Source organism: Colobus angolensis, unplaced genomic scaffold (genome assembly GCF_000951035.1).
Source record: "Colobus angolensis palliatus isolate OR3802 unplaced genomic scaffold, Cang.pa_1.0 Scaffold94, whole genome shotgun sequence".
In the NCBI taxonomy this organism is placed as follows: domain Eukaryota; kingdom Metazoa; phylum Chordata; class Mammalia; order Primates; family Cercopithecidae; genus Colobus; species Colobus angolensis.
This window is the reverse complement of record NW_012123376.1, coordinates 10,500,548-10,518,739: the sequence shown is the minus strand read 5'-3', so window position 1 is coordinate 10,518,739 and position 18,192 is coordinate 10,500,548.

Sequence of the window (18,192 nt, the reverse complement as noted above, 5' to 3'; positions counted from 1 at the left end):
GGATTTCTTGAGGTCAGGAGTTAGAGACCAGCCTACCCAATATGGTGAAACTTCATCTCTACAAAAAATTAGCCAGGCGTGGTGGCAGACGCCTGTAATCCCAGCTACTCAGGAGGCTGAGGCAGGAGAATTGCTTGAACCCGGGAGGTGGAGTTTGCCGTGAGCCAAGATCATACCACTGTACTCCAGCCTGGGCCACAAGAGTGAAACTCCATCTAAAAGAAAAAAAATACAGTTGTTCCTCAGTATCCATGGAGGTTTGATTCCACCATCTCCCCCAGGGAAAACAAAATCTGCAGATTCTCAAGTTCTTAATATAAAATGGTATAGTATTTACCTATAACCTATGCATATCGTCCTATAAACTTTAAATCATTTCTAGACTACTTATACTACATAACACAATGTAAATGCGATGTAAGTAGTTTTATGCTGTATTGTTTAGGGAATAATGACACGAAGAAAAAAAGCCTGCACATGTTCAGTCAAACACAATTCAAAAAAATATCTTCCAACTGCAGTTAGTTGAATTCATGAATATGGAATCCTGGAGGTAACAAATTTCCTGTTGTATCATTAGTAGGCTAATTCTACTTTTCTCTATGCTAATACATAAAGAATCACTTCTTAATAACACAGAATGTTTAAATTTGGGGGAACGTAAAACCTTTGAATTAAATCTGTTGTATGCTTTATCTTATATTTTTACACTGGATGACACCTTGAATATAAATTTAACCCATATTTTCTTGGTGACAGGGATGCAATATCCATGTGGCGTAAGCTTTGTGGAAGTAAACAAACTGTCAGTATCTCAATGTTCTCATAGAATTATCTATATCATATAATCATTGTGAGAATTAACAGGCCGGGCGCGGTGGCTCAAGCCTGTAATCCCAGCACTTTGGGAGGCCGAGACGGGCGGATCACGAGGTCAGAAGATCGAAACCATCCTGGCTAACACAGTGAAACCCCGTCTCTGCTAAAAAAAAAAAAAAAAAAAAAAAAAGAGAATTAACCTTGGTTTATTACTGGCAGATTTTTTACAATTTCTGTCATTATACTTTTTTTAACATTGTATGTTGCAAAGTGCTGAGCTTAAGGTCAATAAAAGTAAAAATCTGTCTTAAAACAATATTTAAATTGAATTAAATACTATATTTCAAATATTTATTATTTTAATCTCTGAAGAATGCAAAATTATCGATACTGAAATTCATGAAATAAGATACTTAGTTAACTTCAAATTACTGATGAAACTGAGGTTTTCTGACCTATGTGGTAGATTTAACGTTGCAAAGATAAAAGAAAATAATGCTATATTTAAAGAACTTTCTCTGGTAAGAGAGATTGCTCTACTCTAGATTTTTACCATAGTTTCTTACATATGAAACTTTACTATCTACCAATTTATAGAGTACTTTTTCTGAGATCATGTCTTGCATTTTTCTTTGTACTTTTCTGTTTCAGGAGATCTGTTTGTCTGGTTTCCTACTAGAAGGCAGAGCTCTTCATTATGCTGCTCCTTTGTCTATTCTTCTCAGCAATGCCCATGTCATGGGGGAGCCATGGGAATAAAGAGACACAGGGTAAAAAACAATAGGTGTGTGCTTCACCCTTCTGGGATCACATCTTCTTTGAATGTAGGAAGAGGTTTCCCTTCCTTAGAGGTTTTAGGGCCCTGCTGAACACATGATTGCTTGGGATCTGGGGTTAATGAAATGGGAGCTTTTTGTTTAAATAAAGAAAAATATGGCTGATTTCTATAATCTCTCTGTGGCCTCTTTGTCCCTTCTTAAAGCAGAACTATTGGGTGGGGACATTTCTATGTATGATAATCTCACTTTTGAATTTTATAGATCCAATCAGTTCAGCTCAGGGATTGTTAGAGGGTGAGAAAAGTGATAAACTCAACAATTTTTCATTGTTACTTTGAATGATGGTCATTTTTTCTATAATTTGTCATCAATTTTTTTTTTTACTTTTAAGAGGCTTCAGGCCGGGCGCGGTGGCTCAAGCCTGTAATCCCAGCACTTTGGGAGGCCGAGACGGGTGGATCACGAGGTCAGGAGATCGAGACCATCCTGGTCTACACGGTGAAACCCCGTCTCTACTAAAAAATACAAAAAACTAGCCGGGCGAGGTGGCGGGCGCCTGTAGTCCCAGCTTCTCGGGAGGCTGAGGCAGGAGAATGGCGTAAACCCGGGAGGCGGAGCTTACAGTGAGCCGAGATCGCGCCACTGCACTCCAGCCTGGGCGACAGAGCTAGACTCCGTCTCAAAAAAAAAAGAGGCTTCAAATAGCCATTCTATTTATTCTGTTCAGGTTTTATAGCTGCATTTAGTTAGAGACAGTGTAGTGTGTAATAAGTCCATCTTATCTGGAACTGGAACTTCACTGTAACAATTTTGGAAGTAAAAATTAACATTTATTAAAAATTAATCCAGGCAACAGGTGCAACCCACAAATATCTCAGATAAAATGGATATATGAATACTCTACCTGAACAACACTTCTTTAAACACTTTTCTATATTCTTTGTCTCTCTCTTTGGCTTCTATTTATATATCAGCTTCTTAAATCTTATTTTTAATCCATAAAATTCCACTAAGGCATTCATGAAAAATCTTATTTAACTTCTGGACAAAATTTTACATGACTATTTATTCTTTGACCCAGTAACTTTCTTTGACTTCAGGGCATGAGACACAGATGGTTTTCCACCTAATTTTCTGGCACATCTTCTCAGGTACTCTGAGGATCTTCTTCTCTTCCTTCCTTCAATATGGCTCATATTACATTTCTTACTCTGACTAACATTCCTACATGATTTCATTTGCTCCCATAGTTTTAATTACTAGTTGACTCTTAATGACTCCAAAATAAACATCATCCACCATCAGTAGCTCCGATTTCAATTCATTACAATATATTGAAGTATGAATAGATATTTTGATTAAAATTCAACAATGAAAAATTTAAAATATTCCAACCTAGATTTATAGTCATTGTTCCCAAACATTTTCCTTCCCTGTCTTTCCTGGTTTAATAAAAAGTACTACTACCAGCAACTAGATTTCCAAGTTGGAAACCTAATTGTCATTTTGAGTTGCATTTTTCTTGATTTTTCACTCTACATTCAGTAATTAACTTTTAGATTCTAACTCCTAAATATATCTCTATTATTATTATTTTTTAACTTCTCTAAAAAATTAATAATGCTTCTCTGAGACAAGCCACCATAATGTCCACCAGGATAATTATAATAATCTAAGTGGCATGTCCAACAGTGGTCTTGATTTTTTCCAATCACTTCTCTCACGGAAGACAGACTAATTTTCTAAGGTGTAAATATGATCACCTGCTTAAAATTCTTTATCAGTTATTCATTTTCTTTATAATAAAGTAAAAAATATGTAGCAGAGATTAAATATCTCTTCATTCAATGGTCCCTGCTTACGTATCCAGTCACATCTCTTAATTCTCCCTTTAACCTGAATCTTAACACATTTTAAACCCTTACCTGTGCTCATAATATTATTCAAGGATATCAAAACAAGTTGTTACTTCTGAATCTTTATATATACTTTCTTCTTGGTTCCAGAAGAAGGAAATATTTTTCAGGGTTTAGTTTCAATATCAATTTTTCCATGAATATTCCATTATTCCTGCTAAAGCATTTTAGAAGTATTGTCTATGTTATATAGTACTATATATTTCTACTACTTTAAATTTCATATATATTTTTGAAAAAACAGATTGTTTATTGCTATTGGGTTATCAAAAAAAATCTAAACTCCATCAAAGTCAAGATTCATGCTATATTGCTCACTGTTACTATCTTCATCATCAATTGCAATTCCTGACAATTATAATTTAAATGGAGAGACTAAAAAATTAACACAAAAGGAACAATTCTCAAAACTACAAAAAGATGGCAAAAATATGTCCTTTCATTAATGACAAACTTTTGATTTGGCAAACTAAAAAAGAAAAAAATCATAATTTACACTTGGTTCTTTTCCAGAAAGCAATAAATACTTTACAAGCCTGGAAGTATATCATTTCACAGAAGAGTCAAGAGTATGCAACTTCTAAATAATGTCAGTCCATGGGAAGAGAAAAAAATAGTTTTCCAGATATTAAAACTTGTAACAAAATTCAAACCACTTCAGAATTATTTTTTCTCATTTTCCACATGTGTTTCAGTTGTTGAAAGTACCAAAGGATATAACAAGGGAGACAACAACTCATTGTTAGTGAGAAGTTGCTATATAATGTGTAATTTCATGTAAAATAGATATATAAACTTATATAACAACTGTATTTGTTAGATAATGAGGGACTAAGTGAAATGGTGATTCAATGCATAGAGTCAAACTGCTCTAATTGAATCTAGATTTTGTAATTTAAGAGCTGTATAATCACTCTCTGCCTCAGTTTCCTCATCTATAAAAGGGGCATAACAATATTACCTATCTCTTATCTTTGTTTTCTAAGGATTGAGTTAATATATTCAGAATACATAGAACGTTGCCTTCTTTAGTAAGTACTATGTAATTAATAAGTACTATATATTTAGTAAGTAATACCTATATACAATATACAATTATTATTCCCGTTTTATAAATGAGAAATATAAAATTCAGATGTGTTCACTAATGTCCCTATTATCACACAACTGGTTAACAGCTGGTAAGTAGAGAAGCCTAACCAGAGATCTTTTTCTTTTTGATTCCATAGTTCATGATATATCTACATTCCATGAGCAAATCCAGTAGGTATGCCAACATTTATATATTAGAAAATTTTATACCAGGTATATTTAAAATGAAAACTCTAAGCCAAGCACAATGGCTTGTGCCTGTAATTCCAGCACTTTGGGAGGTTGAGGTGGGAAGATCTTTTAAGCTGATAAGTTTGAGACCATCCTGGGCAATATAGTGAGACTCTGTTTCTATTTTTAAAAATACAAGAAATTACCCAGGTGTGGTGGCTCACACCTGTAGTCCTAGCTACTCATGAGGCTGAGGTGGGAGGATTGCTTGAGATCAGAAGCTTGAGGCTGCAGTGGGCGATGATTGTACCACTGGACTCCAGACTGGTAGACAGAGCAAGACCCTGTCTCTAAAAAAGGAAAAGAAAAATCTAAATTACTATAATAAACATTTATTTAACCATCATTACTTTAAAAAATAATCAACATAGTATCAGTCTTGTGTAATTTATAATATTACTCAATCCTAAGACTTAGATTATTTTAAAGAAAATCCAAAATATCATATTCTTTCCACACAATTTACATTTTTAAGTATTCTTGAAAGGACTAATTTTTAACATGACCATGAAAATATTATAAAACATAAAAATTATTAATAGTAATCCTTGAATACATATCTAGTGTTCAAATATTCTTGATTACTATATTGCCACTTATTTGCATGTTATTTGTCAATGATTAATTTGTAAATTAAGTTTTGAATGTCACAGTTCCTCTAAATTCTGCCGTATCATCTCTTTTTGAGGTTTCATTTACCTCTGTGACTTCAACGGCCACATAAATTAGATTTATTAATAAACATATAAAGATGATATAAATAATCATTTATTTTATTTTTATTTTACCCAGCATTCTATTTCATAATGATACATTATTCTTAAAATATTATTTTCAATGTATTATTGATAAAAATACATCTTTATGCAGCCAATGATTTCTAATCTGCTTTTATGGGTATGTCCAGTTTTACACTGAATTGTGGAAATAGTATTAAAACAAGAGATTCAGCATCTTAGTGATTTAAATATAACAATAACAAACAAGAGTTATTGAAAGGATAGTCTGAGAGACTTTTTACCTTGGTACTACTTAGTGTTGCAATGAAAATGTCAATAGATACTTATAGTCACATTTGAAATTGTCCTACTAGTGTATGAAAAAATACATTACATGGTAATAGAGTTGATAGAAATGTTAGAGTAAGAAAACATTAGTCAGCTTTCATGTGATATTTTAGGAGTAAGAAAGAATGAAATAAAATAGAAATATGGATTAAATTCACAAGTGTTAAAGATAACTGAATTTATCTCTGTGCCTGGATGAAAATACCAACCTAAGACAGACAGCTAGATAGGAAAGATGAAAAAAATAATCCCAGCTGCACTGTAACCATCAAAATTGAGCAGTATTCTACCTTATAATTGAGTCTCAGTGGCACAATTCTTACATCATTCACTATGACTGTTCCAATAAGCCCCTGTTAAAGTTAACAGACTTGAACTCCACTGAAAATTCATCATCTAAATGTAAGCATTGGCTTAGTAGAATGGAACAGACAGATTTTTATGTGGGAAGGGGATAGTCAACTCTACAAATTTTAATTAATCAGAAAGTTTTAAGTCAGCACATTGTCTAGGATATGTTCTAAAGAAAATTAGTGTGACAATGTACATATATGAAAAAATGTAAAAAGAGATATAACCCAACTATTCAGAAATCCTTTTGTTGTCTTTATTCATAGAACATAATTCACAAAACATAAGTAAATATGAAGGAGTATTTGAAACTAATGAAATTTCAGCATTTTTTATGGTCAGTAGAATTCAGTTGTTATCGTTAAACTTTTTATATCTTTGATTAGAATACTTTTCAGGAAAAGTTGAGAATAAAAGTGTAAATTAAATTGAGAATAAAAGATGTAAATTTGACACAATTTTTTAAATTATAAAATATTCATATGGGTCTTATTAATTGAAATTAAAATATATATTCATACAATATAGAAATAGCAGAAAAACAGATACAAATGATCACCTTTGTATCTGGTGAATATAGATTAAAATTTCCAGTTAACCTAATAGGCAGTTACTTTTTTTGCTCTATCTTATATAATTTTCCTGTTGAAAATAACATTGAAAATAATGGCTATTGATTCGCTCTCAAATTCTAAATTCTGCTGCTCAAATTAATATTTCATATGTATGTGTGAGTCTATATACATATATACACACGTTTACATATCTTACACTTAATTCATCTTATAATTTATATTGAGACATTTTTAATAATGATAACTTTGTATTTCTATGATCATAGTCTTGACATAATGTTTTCTCAGACAAATACAATAGTAAAGAAAACTAAACATTAGAATAGAATCTTCTGGAAACTGGAAGTTTTAATCATACCTAGAACATTGCAAAAGCCCCCTTTCTTTATTGACCACATTTGATTTAAAGATAAGGAGATAATGTAAAAGGTTACCAGAAAAAAAAAACTTTAAGGGAGGACAACTTAAGAAACTGAAAGAAATAAAGAAGAAAAACAAACAAGAGGAAAATGTGAGAGGAAAAAGAGTACATGAAAGGTGACAGGGTGTTTGTTTCTCCCTGGGAATGGTGGAAATAATTTTAAAATTATTGAGTAAAACTAAATAAACGTCTTTTCTTACTAATCTATAGCAGTATCAATGTCATGCATGTGATAATAGCTGCACAGTCATGGAATGCAGCAGGGAGTTATGGAACCAGGAGAAGGTAACATTAAGGTAGAGCAATGTTAGACCCTGGGGAAAGTTAGTGACACAATCTAGAAAATGCATATGGCAGGTGAATGCCCCTCATTCTCATTGCTGTGATTCGAAGTGGGATTATCAGATTTGTTGGCCAAAATATCAGTTTAAATTATCTATCCAGAAATATCCAGTCTCTGAGAGGTTAAACAAACCGAGGAGAAATAATGTAGATGAAAGAAAACCAACATACTGATATGCATAACATGATGGTAAAAAATTACCCATAAAAAGTCTTCAACACTTCAGACAATGTTTACAAAATGGAATCAATCTTTTATTGGTGAATTAAAATAAACCACAATTACCAAGTATACCACTTTCTTATTGTTGCCTTCTGTTCTATAAATGCTTTCTGTATTGTAATATTTAGGGATAAAATTATCATTAGAATTTTTATTGGTGAGAATGAACTCACAACCTGGAGAATCAAAAGAAGATCTAAATAACTGGTATAGTAAGGTTAAAAAAAGAATCATATATATATAGAGAGAAACATGGCCTTGTGCTTTTACTTTTTGAATCCTGAACTACTAGATGTCATGTAAAACCCACATATTCATACAATTAAATATTAAAAGCACATTATATTTCTTGACCAGAATCTCCCTTAAACAACATTTCTCCAGTTGTTGTAGTTGCTGTGCTTTTTTTTAAATTTTTTATTATACTTTAAGTTCTAGGGTACATGTGCAAGACGTGCAGGTTTGTTACATATGTATACACGTGCCATGTTGATGTGCTGCACCATTAACTCGTCATTTACATTAGGTATATCTCCTAATGCTATCCCTCCCCTCTCCCCCGACCCCATGACAGGCTCCAGTGTGTGATGTTTTCCTTACTGTATCCAAGTGTTTTCGTAGTTCAATTCCCACCTATGAGTGAGAACATGCGGTATTTGGTTTTCTGTTCTTGTGATAGTTTGCTAAGAATGGTGGTTTCCAGCTGCATCCATGTCCCTACAAAGGACACAAACTCATCCTTTTTTATGGCTGCATAGTACTCCATGGTGTATATGTGCCACATTTTCTTAATCCAGTTTGTCATTGATGGACATTTGGGTTGGTTCCAAGTCTTTGCTATTGTGAATAGTGCCTCAATAAACATACATGTGCATGTGTCTTTATAGCAGCATGATTTATAATCTTTTGGGCATATACCCAGTAATGGGATGGCTGGGTCTAATGGTATTTCTAGTTCTAGATCCTTGAGGAATTGCCACACTGTCTTTCACATGGTTGAACTCGTTTACAATCCCACCAACAGTGTAAAAGTGTTCTTATTTCTCCACAACCTCTCCAGCACCTGTTGTTTCCTGACTTTTTAATGATCACCATTCTAACTGGTGTGAGATGGTATCTCATTGTGGTTTTGATTTGCATTTCTCTGATGGCGAGTCATGAGCATTTTTTCATGTGTCTGTTGGCTGCATAAATGTCTTCTTTTGAGAAGTGTCTGTTCATATCCTTCACCCATTTTTTAAGATCTATGAGCTGGGCCCAAATAAGAGAAACAGATAAAGAGAGCGAAGGAGACTAAAAGGGTAACAACAGTACTCGGATGGAAGAGTCTATGGATAAATTAGGAAGCTCCCTTTTGAGGGCTACTTATTTCACCAGAAACAAAACCATGCTTGCTTCATTTTCTATAGATAATTTTGAGAGAAAGACAAGAGAGAAAAATCTAACTTATAAAAATAGGTGTGGTGATAGGGCAAGAACAATTCTGAAAGGTTAAACTTTACTTACAAATCTTTAGTATTTAGTCCTCCAGTAAAAACCTAAAGTTATGGTTAAAATGTTCAAATAAATTTATTGGAGACTCAAGAAAGACTACCTATATTATTTTGGGGAGAAACTTCCCCTATTCAAATGGAGATTTAAATAAAAATATTTTGATTAATAAGCAGAAAATAAACAAAAACCAAGTGAATAATACATTTTGGAGGGAGAATATTCTAGGAAACAACAATAAAAACATTCAATATTCCTAAACAATTAAAATGGGCAAGTATAAAGAAGCATAAAAAAGTAATTAATAAAACAGTACAAATTAACAAGTATCTTCTCTTCCATTTCCAGAGAAAGATTCCAAGGGAAAATATGAAAATTAAAAATATATAAAATACTAGATTTAAAAATATGAAAAATAGACATCATACTACATCAAAGAATAAAATAAATTATAAATTTAAGTCATAAAATAAATTTTATAATTGAATATATTTACTTTTTTCACCTTTCACTACCATTAACTTTTCTTTCTTAGGAAATAAATTTAAAGATTTACTAATAAATTTTACTAGCTTTTTACAATTTCATTATTGATAATATCCATATATTTTCATACATAAAACTTGAAGTATAAAAATGAGGTGTGTATTCAACTCAATAAGTTGAAAAGATAAACAGAATGTGTGACTTATTTGGACTAAACTCTGTTTAATTAATGAATATAAAAAGGAAGTTCAACCTCACAGTGGCTCAGGGTTATGATTTCCATACCTCAACAAATTATAGTTTAATAACTAATCCAGGTGTTTGATACTCTATGGCTGTAATATCCATGATGACAGTTTAAAGTTTCTTTATAATTGTATATTTCTCACTTGGCTTCAGGTTTTTTTTTATGTTTCTTTATTTTTCAAAATTCTTAGCTACAGCTAAAATGATAATAGCTTTAAAAATTGCTTATCCAACATTACATCACCCATCATCTTATCACTGTGATTCATTGACTGTTTTATAATATTATTAGGAATATGTTTTCATATATTTAGTGGCTTCACACATGGTTTATATTTAAAAGTATGTTGGATTGTGTGAGTAGTAAGCTGTTCTTTTCTGATTACTTGACAGTGATTGCCCTCTTTGTCTAAATCCTTTTGTCCTCGATGACTTGGCATGCTCTTTATTTATGCCTGAAACCCCAGATATATGAAACATACATATTATTCGCATAAGAAACAAAACAGCCACGTATATATCATCACTCCCAGAATTCTTGTATCATTTGAAATAAATTCATCAAGCTGTAACTATTATAAAACACATAGCCTTTTTGCACTGTATATTTTCTTTTGTAGTAGTAATGGTTGTGATAGTGGCTTAGTTTTTAATTTTTCACCTTGCCTCTTCAAACAAACCCTAATAACCTCAAAAGCATTCAGCATTTCTGAACACATCTGGATTTTTTTCTAGCTCTGAGACATGGAAATAGCTATTCTCTAATAGGTGTCAAAAATGCTGCCAGATTGGGGTCATTCATTATTTTGGAAATCTATTAATCTGTCTATCTAGTAGTCGTATATTCTCTTAAAGAAAAAAATTATTTGGTGACACTTGTTAAGCCACTGTAAGAAATACTTCATTCAGTACCATTGTGTTAGATATAGGGACCAAGGCAATGGGATTTTTTAGAGTGGAGCAGAGTTTGAATAAAACACGAGCTAATGGTAATCCATAGCCAAGGACTAGGGTGATCAGTGGATTTCCAAAGAGGAAACATTAGGGTTGAGGAAATTCTGGTCACTCTGAACTAACCAGATTCTTGCTGAAGACAGGTCAGGGTGATCAGATGGTGAAGGCCTGGAGGATGGCGTAGGATGAGGAACTTGATCAGATATTGACACTGATCAGGTAATGAGGCTGGGAGTGCTTGTCATAGTGACTTAACTGGGTTATTTGCTAAAACTGGATTTTACATGGAAGTATTCACATGGTTCTTGAAGAACTTTCAGAAGCCTGACTAAAGTTTCTCCAAGCACAAAATCTTTGTCAGTTCATACTAATTTTTCAAAAATAAAATCTTATATTGCTGCATATTTTATCTCAGAATATTGTTTAATACATCTCTAAGAAATTTTATTACATTTGCTATACTTTTCTATAAAGAAAGTATAGTTTATTTGCCTTTTCTATACTTGCCTGTAGAAAAAGTAGTAGACTTGGATTGATGAAAAAACAGTGTAGGGAAAACCGTAATGTAAATTAATTTGAGAAGAATATAGCTATGGAAAAGCTTAACATACTATTATCAAGTAAAACAGGAAAGAGTGAGTAATTAAATAATGGTTCACGAAAAAAATGAGGCAATATGTCACTTAAGTTCTATGTGTATGAGTGACTAGGAGTGAAAATGCTGAATTTCTGTTCATCTATTTCCTTGAGGTGCTATGTTAGGTTGTTAATGTGTGATCTTTTTTTTTTTTTAATTTTTATTTTTATTATTATACTTTAAGTTCTAGGGTACATGTGCATAACGTGAAGGTTTGTTACATATGTATACTTGTGCCATGTTGGTATGTAGCACCCATCAACTCGTCAGCACCCATCAATTCGTCATTTATATCAGGTATAACTCCCAATGCAATCCCTCCCCCCTCCCCCACCATGATAGGCCCCGATGTGTGATGTTCCCCTTCCCGAGTCCAAGTGATGTCATTGTTCAGTTCCCACCTATGAGTGAGAACATGCGGTGTTTGGTTTTCTGTTCTTGTGATAGTTTGCTAAGAATGATGGTTTCCAGCTGCATCCATGTCCCTACAAAGGACACAAACTCATCCTTTTTTATGGCTGCGTAATATTCCATGGTGTATATGTGCCACATTTTCTTAATCCAGTCTGTCACAGATGGACATTTGGGTTGATTCCAAGTCTTTGCTATTGGGAATAGTGCAATGTGTGATCTTTTTACTTTTTTCATGTAGGCATTTGATGCCATAAACTTCCCTCTTAGCACTGCTTTTGGTGTATTCCACAGGTTTCAGTATGTTGTGTGTCTATTTGTTTCAAAACATTTTTAAATTCTCTTTTTAATTGCTTCATTGACCCAACGATTGTTCAGGAACTTTTTCATCAGTTTCCAAATTTCTTCTTGATATTGGCTTCTAGTTTTAATCTGCTATGATCTGAGAAGATACTTGATATGAGTTTGATTTTTAAAAAAATTTTGAGACTTGTTTTGTGGCCCATAATATAGTCTAATATATATTCTATCAATAGTGAAATAATAATACACAGGCATTGGTACTAAAAAAGTCCATGTCCATTGTTAATGGAAAGGCAAAATACAAATCAGTTTTAAAACATTAGAGATGTTTTCTATAAAATCATCATCATGTTAAAAATATAATATTGACAGAAAATAGTAAATATGTGCAAATATAAATCAAATTGTTTTTCTCTGATGTCAGCCTCTTAGATTTGAATGGAAAGTCAATTTTACTTTCTATCTATGATAGTTTGATTTGCATTTTAACAAATTACATATTTTATTCTATAATTAAGCATCAATCTAAAGTAATTTTCAAAAATATTATAAAACAAGTTATGAAACTTGAGCTAGATTACAAAATGAAATGAAAATGTTTTACATAAAACCTTTAATAGATTATAGTGTGAGATTATGAAGATGTGAGAAGGAGTAAGATAACTTTTTCAGATTTCAAAGTAATTTTTTGAGATGTCTCATCCTCTTGCTGCCCTTTTCCTACTTTCCAGTATCTTCAGAATACAGGCTACAAATTTTACTCCAACTATGGACAGTCTATGTTCTGGTTGTAGTCACAACATTTATGCTTCATATCTCAAAGCAGTGAAGTGAATCTAAGAGAAGCAAGAGGAAACCAAAGAGCAAGCTTCTCAAAATGTGTCTGCAGGCTTTGGAAAGTTGATATGAAGAAAGGTACACGAAGTAGAGGGATACATGACTTTTTTTCAGTAAATGAAAAGGTTATAGTCCTTGAATCAGAGCATATGATTTAACAGGAGCTATTATAATTTTAATTTTTTGAGGCTTTGGGTAAAACCTAATTATGTTTAAGAAACCTAATTATAAGTTTCTAATTTATTTTCCAGTTTTTCTGGAATAAAAGACTCCTTGCAATCAGTCTATTACACAATTTTAGATTTATATTTTGAACAAACTTATATTACATGAAAGAGTAGAATATCATCTGTATCGTCACTGAAGCTTCAGTTTGTTGTGGCCAATGTTCCAATCTTTGATCCAGAAATAAAAGTTTACCCAGTCTATCTTAACTTGATTTGGTCTTCTTGCAAAGCTAATCTTATTTTCAGCATTCTCAAATTATTGGGAAGTACCTCATTATTTTCCAAATCACAGCCTGTAAATCATGTGACATATATTTATCAGCAAATCAAAAGTACAGAATAGCTTTGGTAATCGTGACGTTGATAAACCATGTACTATTAAATAATATGTATATGTTATTATCTTTAAAATAGTCCAGGAGTGAGGTGAAAACTACTCTTTTCTTTGCATTTGGTAAATATGCTCTACACAATGTGATTTCTTTTTTGGCCATTGTCTATATATTTTTTTTCTCAATTTGAATTATACCTTTTCTTTAGACTTGAGATACACTTATTTTAGGATTGAGACACACTTATATTTCAGCTTCAAGCAACAACTATACCGTTTCTCACATTTATGTAAATTGTTCTTCCATAGCCTTCACCAGATTTGTTTCTCCTTGCATAAGCATGTATAGCACTTAACATGTAATTGAAGCAGTCATAAGGCTGATATATTTGTGAATTTTCCCTATTTGTTTTATTTGTGAATTTTTCCTAGTATTTACAAGTGATGAGTGGTTGTCCATCACTGTATCCCCAATCAGAAGGTAATATATAGCGGACATAAAAATATATAAAAATAAAATAATAGGCCGGACGCGGTGGTCCCAGCACTTTGGGAGGCCGAGACGGGCGGATCACGAGGTCAGAAGATCGAGACTATCCTGGCTAACACAGTGAAACCCCGTCTCTACTAAAATATACAAAAAACTAGCCGGGCGAGGTGGTGGGTGCCTGTAGTCCCAGCTACTCGGGAGACTGAGGCAGGAGAATGACCTAAACCCAGGAGGCGGAGCTTGCAGTGAGCTGAGATCCGGCCACTGCACTCCAGCCTGGGCGACAGAACCAGACTCCATCTCAAACAAAAACAACAACAACAAAAAGATACATATATATATATATGTATATATATATAGTGAAACACTCAAAATTATCAGGAAGGAAAGATAAATATTTTAACATTTTTCTAATGTATTTAATGGCCAACATTTAGTTATTTATATTTTTAAAAGAATATATTGTTTCCAATAAGATAGTGCATTGATAACTAGGATTGATACACCTTTGTAGAAAGTGAATACTACTTATAATATATTTTATAAAATTAAAATCATAATGATCTTGAAAGAAAGTTAAGAATGATCAAGAGAGGTTTAAGCAAGGGTTTAATTTTGCATACATAAGAGGAAAATGACATATAACTTGCACAGTGAGAATATTTGCTGAACTCAGTGAACTCCAGACTTGAGACCTCATTGAGCATGGGGTAAAAATATAAATTCGAGAGCCCATTGAAAACAAGAAATCTAATAAGATATTCTGTCCTGTAAAGACATCAGTACAAGGGTACAATGAGATTAGTGATCATCTGCAGACTATGAGAAAACACATATATATGTATATTTAAATTATATATATTTATATATTTAAAATTTGTATATTATATATATATATATACAATTTAGCACTGAACATATAGGGAAATTTGCTTTAACTATATAAGCTGATTTTATAGTTTTTGGTGGCTTGGTACCTCTGGTAGAAATTCAGCTTAACATACTCCCAGTATAGTATCTCACCAAACTAAATTAGAAGAAATAAAAACAATCTTTTCTCAGGAAATACTTTCATGCAGTAAAAATTTTAATGAATAAAATTCCCAGAAAAATTAGCGGCGCATGAAAATAATGCATACATATATATATATATTTCCATATATATGGAAATAAGGTACTATGATCTAGAACCAAGAGAAACAATAAAGAAAATAGATCTAAATTTATTTTAGGTGATGAAATTAGTGGACACAGATTACAAATAAATAAAATATGAAGTGCTTAAAAAATAAATATGCTTGACAATATTCACAGGGAAGCAAAAACTGCAAATAAAGACAAGTATAATTTGAAAAATAACTGGAGAAACATGCAATAATAAATGGAAAATACATCATTTGATATGAAGAGTCTACCAATTGACCTAATTGATCTATTATATGCAACATATGGCAACATACTGAAAACGTAATTGTAGGGAAATTACACAGAAGAAATTACAAAGAATGCAACCAGAGAGAAGAATATGACAAGAAAATATGAATAATTGATTAAGATACATAGAGTATGGACAGAGAAGATATAACATAAATTTTATCTAGAGTTCCAGAAGGGAAGGAGAGAGAGAAAGAGAAGAGGGAACAAAAATAATTGAAGACATAATATCTGGAAAATTCATGAAAAAAAATGAAACCACAGATTCATGAAGCTCAACCAGTTCCAGAAAGAAAAATAGAAAAGGAATATAAATCAAACTAAAAATAATGACTGCATCTCTAACAAGGTAGTGCTTGTACTGTTGGTCTGGAGATGACACTTTAAGAACCACCAGCATAAAGAAGATATAGCATGGAAGAGACAAAGAGAAGATCTAAAAACAGCTTCATGTAGAGGAAAATGGTTTCAGAAAAATAAGATATAAAGTACACTGCAGAGAAAGACCAGAACGAGTGCTAAATGTATAGGTAAAACTAAATGAACATTGCCTATATAAAATGTTAATAATCACTTATTGAGGAATCTAAAATTAAACAACCTAACATGAAAACATACAACAAGAAAATGTTAGAAAAGTTATAAATTCAGATACTGTTTTATGTTGTTCATAAAGAGGATAATCATTTATATTGTACTGTAATTAGATCAGCATACTTGCTGTAATTATTTAGATATTTACTAAAGAAATTGTGAGAGAGAATGTAAAGAGTAGTAGGAATAATTGAATAATTAAATGTAAAATTTATCAAAATGAGTGCAAGAAAGAAAAATACATAAAAAACAAGAAGACAGATATATAAAATAAGATGCCAACTAAATGAAATAACGTGTTAATAATTATAATTAATTGGATGTACTAAATGCTTCAGGAGAGAACAAATTTAATGAACTACTTTAAAAATTCAACTATTTATAAAAGGCACAAATAAAGCCTAAGTGTAAACAAAGTTTGAATTCAAAGCGTTAGATCAAATTGCACCATTCTAAACCAAATTCTAACCAAAAAAGGACTGATGTGCTAAGTTTAGCCTAAAGTTACCTCCTTACATATTTTAAGCCGAGCCTAGAGGTTTCTTGGTACAAAGTAAACTGAAACCTGAGTGTATAAACAGGAGGTAGCCTACTTTTATGAGGATCACCAAGTTTTGATCAATCAAAGGTAGCCAACTGTTTAAACCACGCTCAAATAAGGCAAATACCAAGTGGTAAGCTATCTAGCTGTTTCTGTACCTCATTTCAATTTTCTGTGTGTCACTTTCTTTTTTCTGTCTATAAATCTTCTACCATGTGGCTGTGCTGGAGTTTCTCTGAACCTACTCTAGTAACTGAGTTCCTCCATTTTTCTAAGAGTTTTGTTGTTTTCTTCTTCTTCTCTTCTTTTCTCCTTTCTCTTTTCACTCTAATTCCCACTTTGTCCTTTTTGAAATGCAACATAACCTCTCACTTCCCCTCACCAGGCATTCTCTATAGGGCAAGTTCCTCTATGTGTTCCCAGAGGGATCTCTTCCTCAGAGTTGACAGTTGATTTGCATAGCAAAGAATGTTGCCAGGGAACTCCCACCTCCAGGGGCTGCCTCAGGAGGACCTACTGAAAGCATACCCACCTGCCCACTTTTCCACCTTCTGCCCAGGAAGACACTAACTCAACTCTCTTGTCTGGCAGATAAAGCAGGAGCTAGCAGAGGATCCCTGCTCTTGCTCATTTCCTCCCCTACATTATAAAATGCCTGCTTTGTGCTCCAAAGGTGAAGCAGCATGTTTAAAGCAAGACCCTCTTGCCCCTTCTTCAAGCTGGCTTCGTTAATAAATTCACGTTTCTTGTATCAGTCTTCCCTCTTTTTAATGGAACTCTACATGTGGCAAGCGACTAACCTGCTTTACAGTTACATTCTGGCTCCACACTCAATTCATGAGTTGTTCTTTGCCCAGTTAAACTCTGTTTAATTCAGTTTGTCTAAGGTGTTTTGTTTTGTTTTTAAGATGGTACTATATTAAACTAAAACAAAATAGGCTTCTAGGTATAAAATATTTTTAGAAAAATAATATAATAAAATATCCCACTAAAATAATAATTTATAATGTATAACATAATTTCAAAATATATTGAAAGAAATAAAAATATTTTACACCAAAATATATTTCTTTGACATTATTTTGAAATGGCTAACACAGGGCCAGATTCATCTGTGGAGAATCTCCATTAATGTAGCCAGGAATTCCCTATCTAGGCCTTTCCTGGATCTAGAAAAGTTTACCTGAGTGTGACACCTTTGAAAGTCTGAAAAGAAACATTTACCATCTCTGAGGGTTGCTATCTATGAGGCTTCATCTACATAACACCACCCCTTTGCTAATCAAGCCTCTTCTCTTCTTCCTCTCTTAAACTGTCTTGCCACTAGAACCTGATTTATCAACATAACCCAGTTTTGGCTATGCTCTGAGACTGCATTATTTCTGTAACCTCAA